The 6,000-nt window shown below is 37.6% G+C and overlaps 1 pseudogene; it reads right to left on the minus strand.

Annotated features, from left to right (window-relative positions):
• Positions 1-5,328: 5,328 nt before the first annotated feature.
• Positions 5,329-6,000, minus strand: LOC120212453 (annotated as a pseudogene).

Consider the following 6,000-nt stretch of genomic DNA (forward strand, 5'->3'; position numbering starts at 1 on the left):
AGTGAATTACATAAATTTAAAAAAAAATTAATCAAACTGAAATATAAGAAATATAAGAAATATAAGACTTACCCCCCATCCCAATTGGCGTTGTCTTCAACCTTTAATAATACACCCCACCAAGACCGTTCAATCAACAAATGCATATCATCGTTGAGTTTGTATATGTCAGCGTAACACCCTTGGCTCCGCTCATGTAGATAAAAATCAACTGCGGTCTTAGCCCAAAGGGTATTATCCAGAATTGTTTCCGATAGTTGTTTCCTCTCCACTTCATCTGCCGGAATGGTACTGGCCGATAACTTATACGAAAGCCAACAGTCATCCATCATGTCCGGCACGTGAGGGGGCTTCTCAATAATTCGATATATTACGCCGTATGAATCGGGCTCTAGAATGTTGAGAGGGACCTCTTCAACGATGAAAGTGGCCTCTTGAACGGTGGGAGGGGACTCTTGAGGGATGATAGGGGCCTCTTGAACGATAGGGGATGCCTCTTGAACGATGACAGGTGAGTCGGGCTTTTTCTTACGGATTCTTCGCACTATTGGGGTGAACGGAGACGTAATGGCACGTGCACGCCGTCTGATGCGTGAACTCTGTCTTACAAGAAAAACCCGATGTAGAGCATCCACCTTAGCGGGCCGCTAAAAATAAATTAATACATAAATCAGTAAATAAACAGACATGATATTAAACAGTGAGAACAAAGACAAATATATTTCAAACTTGCACGGTATTCACCCAAGTCATTATTATATTTTTGTTCACAAAATGCATCAGATAACATTCCAGAAGTAAGCACTTATATAAACATTTAAAATGACAACATATAGGTTTAGTGCAGGTTCAATGACAACATAAAGAGTAGTAGTTTATTCTTGAAACTTAAATTTTCAACATTGTGAAGTTAGTATTTGTCTTTTGGTTGAAGTAATGCAATTCATTCAAGTTTCAATTTGCAGAAGAAGAATAGAATCTGAAACTTAAAATCACAACGCGAAAATGACTATCGCAATGCGAAAATGACTATCGCAATACGAATTTGACTATCGCAACGAGAGAATCGCAATGCGATTTTCATTTCGCATTGCGATTCTTTCGTTGCGATAGTCATTTTCGTATTGCGATAGTCATTTTCGCATTGCGATAGTCATTTTCACATTGCGATTCTCTCGTTGCGATAGTCATTTTCACGTTGCGATAGTCATTTTTGCATTACGATAGTAAACTATTCTTCTTCTGCAAATTGAAACTTGAATGGATTGCATTACTTCAACCAAAAGACAACCAAAAACAAATACTAACTTCACAGGGTTAAAGAATAAACAGTTAAACAGTATTGGCAGCAACCGAATGAATTTACTAAGCAATCTAAGTGAAATTACGAGTAAATTTATCATCAAGTTAAATATGAAAAATATTTAACTTACCTTGTTGCGTAGAGTATGAACCTCGTTCTACAACGATACTATAATCTCACGTAGAGCTGCTACCTCACCACGTAAAGTAGACACCTCAACACGCCATGCACCATTGTCATCGCGTAAAGTACCGACCTCCTCACGCAAGGCATTGACCTCATTACGTAACTCCCCTAACTCATCCCATGGAGGTGAAGGTAGAGAACATGGAGATAAACGTCGTGGCATCTTTGCCGATCGCCTATCATGAGGTGATGGTGGAGAAGAGGCTCGATGATGTGACAAAATAGGTGATGACTCTCGTTGTGGAGGTGTATATTCGGGTCGATCATGTGATGGCTCTGGCTGAGGTGATGGCTCTCGAAGTGGTGACTGCTCATCATCCGTGCCATAAAAAAAAAAGCTTACTAGCTTGCAACCAATCAGTGGCAAGCTCAGCTTCCGTGGGTGTCAGCCTCTGTAATGGAGTGTTGGCCTCCTAACAATATAAAAGCTCAAACAAAGTTAAACGTGTACTAGTAATAACTTGTTTATAAACATATGGTAGTATTTGTGTTAACTTACATTATTTATATAGTATACGGTAGTAAATCTTCCTATTGCTGCAAGGACCGTTTCCTCTTCCAGGAAATAGCCCTAGGAATATCATTAGAAGTTTTTAATGCATATGTCTGCATGGCGGGAAAGGCCTCAAATATCCAAATCTACAAACAATATAATAACAAACATTAGTAATTGTTAAAGAATTAATTATAATTTTGGAAACATTATATAAAAATTATTACCTTAAAGGCCCAAATAAAGCATGACAAAGTGTATTTGGAACCATCGCCACGCAAACTTTTCCGATCATTAAAGGCAGACGACAACTTATTCCATATAGCTCTCTATAGATACGAACCCCATGGAAACAGGTTCCATGCATTTAGGTCATCTACCAATTTAATTAGATCATTAGGAATAGGTTGTCGGGCCTCTATACCTAAAAAGCCGGCTTGCAAAAGTATTAGAAGGCATACTCGGACAACATCGACGTCATCCATCCGAGTAAAACCATCTTTCTTATTCAATAATCTCGTCAAGTCTTCCACGTGTAAATTCGACTTCTCCGTTTACTGCTCAGGAAAAACCCGGGAAAACCATGATAGGCGGGTAATATGTCTAGTGTACCGATCTACATCATCGTGTCCGAAGCGTAGACCGATGATTAAGCAAAACTCCTCCCGCCCAAAACACGTATAAGCCGGTGGAAAATCAAACCATATCTCTTCATCACGACGTTGTATAGTCTCTGGTAGATCGCTAGTCATGGTTTGAAGAAACAGATGGGTCAACATAGCATCTCCACCCGGATGTTGTACTTTCAGCCATGGCTCGAAGCAAGTATCCTCAAATATTTTTCTTTGTGCAGGTGAAAGCTTCGACGCAATTGTTTTGGCCAGGCTTACTTTATTTCTTAAGGTCAATTGAGCCGAATAAAAGTTCTGCAAAAACAATAAACATACCAATTTAGATATACCAAAAACTACACTGTGAAGATATGAACAATAAACATAAAGAGTAGTAGTTTATTCTTCAAACTTAAATTTGCAACACTGTGAATTTAGTATTTGTTTTTTGGTTGAAGTAATGCAATTCATTCAAGTTTCAATTTGCAGAAGAAGAATAGTTTCTGAAACTTTAAATCGCAAAACGAAAATGAAAATTGCAACACGAAAATGACTATCGCAACGCAAGAATCGCAACGCGAAATGAAAATCGCATTGCGATTCTCTCGTTGCGATAGTCAAATTCGCATTGCGATAGTCATTTTCGCATTGCGATTCACTCGTTGCGATAGTCATTCTCGGTTTCAAATACTAAAATTGAAAGAAACTTGAATGGGTTGCATTACTTCAACCAAAAGACAAAACAAAGACAAATACTAACTTCACAGGGTTAAAGACTAAACAGTTTAGCAGTATTGGCAGCAATCAAATGAATATAATAAGCAATCTAAGTGAAATGGTTAATCTATTATTGAAAACACCAGTAAACTTATCATCAATTTCAATATAAAAACATAATAATAATGCAAAAATTTCAAAATAAAAATAATTAAAAAAACTAACCCTCGGTGGTTGATTTGGTTGATTTTCCATTTCTGACCGTGAATGATTTCGCCGGAGATGGAGAATGTTATCGTCGTGGGGACTGATTTCGTCGGAGATGGGGACGGATGTCGCCTTAGAGAGTGAGAGATGGATATGAGACTGAGTTGTGATTTAGGGTTTTAGGTTATGAGTTGCAATTACGGGATATACTGTGGACGGTTCAGTGTTCCGAGATATTAATATATTCGTGTTTGGAATTTGAAAAAAAAATACGTTTTAATACGACGGGCGCTATGTAAATCGCATTGCGATAGTCAGATTCGCATTGCGATTTACGTATTCGCATTGCGAATTAGGAAAATCGCAATGCGAATTTGGGAAATCGCAATGCGAATTTGGGAAATCGCAATGCGATAGTCAGAATCGCATTGCGAATCTGGAAACTGATTTGTGATACCGGAGATCGCATTGCGAATTATCGATCGCATTGCGATTTAGTTGGTCATTTTGGCAAATCCAAAAAATGTTGGTTAAAATCGTATATTATAAGGCATTTTTGGTCACTGAGGTTATTTTATCTAATTATTAGGTAAAATTGGACAGTTCTGGAAACTAGTAGGACCATAAGAGTCATTTACCTCTTTTTTAAAATAAGAGCACACAAGCGCTAAATTAGATTAGTCTTAAGTATACAAAAGGTGCCAATTTATGTCAATTTTTTAATTTTGTGTCTAACGTTTATTTCGTTTCAGTTTAGTACCTAATTGTTACTTAAAATAAGTCAAACCGTGAAGGACCGTTAAGTTTGACCGTTAACCCATTAAAAATGATTTCTTCTGCTCCCTGACTGTCTCTCTCTCATTAACTCATTATTCATTTTCTTTTTCTATCTTGAGTTTTCTCAGAAAATATGGTGAAACCTTGTCTGAGAATGACTTCTTTATGCCGCAAATATAAGCTAAGATACTCTTGCTCTACTGACGCAAACTATGGAAGATCATGTTCTAGAGCTCAAGCTAGTCTCACAAAGATTTTTCATTTAATCTCAACAATCCCACGCAGAGCGAATTTGCCCCAAACCCTTTTGAGAAGAGAGGGTTCGATATAGACTTAAACTTGAGATTAACTTCTTTTCTGGACGATGAAAGCAAAGAAAAATTCAAGTCTTCGGTCGAGAGTTGCTTTGTTGGAAAAAATCCAGACGACAAAGAAGAAGAAATTTAAGAGAAATCGTGCAAGGTTTTGAGTGTTGGGTCGTCATTGTGTTGAGTTAAGATCAAAGGAGTAGAACAAAGAAAGAAGTGGAAGAATAGTGGGTACATTTAGGGTTCTTGAATTCATTTCAAAAAAAGGTGGAGAAGGGGAAGAGAGGGAAAGAAATGTTAGGCATCAAACTGGAATGAAATAATTTCTTATTTTTAGATATTATTTTTTAATATTAAAAAATATATCAGGTGACATTTTTAATGGGTTAACGGTCCGTCATGACTTAACCTATTTTGAGTAATGAAATAAAACGTTAGACACTAAATTGAAACGAAATAAACATTAAACAATAAATTGAAAAAACGAGCATAGATTGGACACCTTTTGTATACTTAAGCCATTGGATTAAAATCTATAATTTTCAACCCAAAACCATAGCCATCAAGAACACAATCGTATTGTTGAACACTAAAGGACACTTGAAGCAGACAATAATATGATTCCAATTATTTAATTATCAATGAAGTTACAAGAGTTTTGTCTCGTTTTAGTTGCAGCTTTTTAATTGCAAAAGCTAACGGAATCTCTGTAAATAAAAAAATAATAATCTATTTTTCCCATTTGAATGCCATAAAAAGTTTCAAAGCTTACTCGCTCCGGATGCCTTAACACTAGCTTTATGCGTGGCCATCCATTGTTTACCCAAAGCAATAAGCTCACCGTTTCCTTTTCTTCTAATCTCCACCACTGGCTGCGCTAGCTTCCCCTTCTCCGTCACCACCTTCACCTCTATCTCCCCTTCTTCCCGCGCCACTCAAAATCACTCAATCTTCAAACAAAAAAACAAAACACCTTAAGATTTCATCATACAAGAACACTGACTTGAATCCTGGCCGTCGAATGAAACGAAATACTGAAATCCACGGAGACTTTGACATGGTGGACGATGGAATAAATAACAGCAGCTGCGACGTCGTCGATCAACGTCGCCATGGCTCCGACATGCCAATTCCAATCTCGATCCTACAAATATAAGTTAAACCGTTTATCTTACTCAAGTGAGCAAATATATATACATACAGAAGTGAAGGGAGACTGAGATTTGTGTTTACTGATGCATGGCCGGGAACGACGAAACTGCAGCGTACAGAACCCTTGTGGGCGTCGACAATCTGGAGTCCTTTGAGGGTCAGTTCCTCTAGCTGGTGGCTTAGGTTTCCTTTTGATAGATTTTCAAACCATTTCAGGGTTCTCTATAGGATGGCACGTTCCTCCAT

This window comes from Hibiscus syriacus, unplaced genomic scaffold (assembly GCF_006381635.1).
Source record: "Hibiscus syriacus cultivar Baekdansim isolate YM2019G1 unplaced genomic scaffold, ASM638163v2 tig00110013_pilon, whole genome shotgun sequence".
NCBI classification, from domain to species: Eukaryota; Viridiplantae; Streptophyta; class Magnoliopsida; order Malvales; family Malvaceae; genus Hibiscus; species Hibiscus syriacus.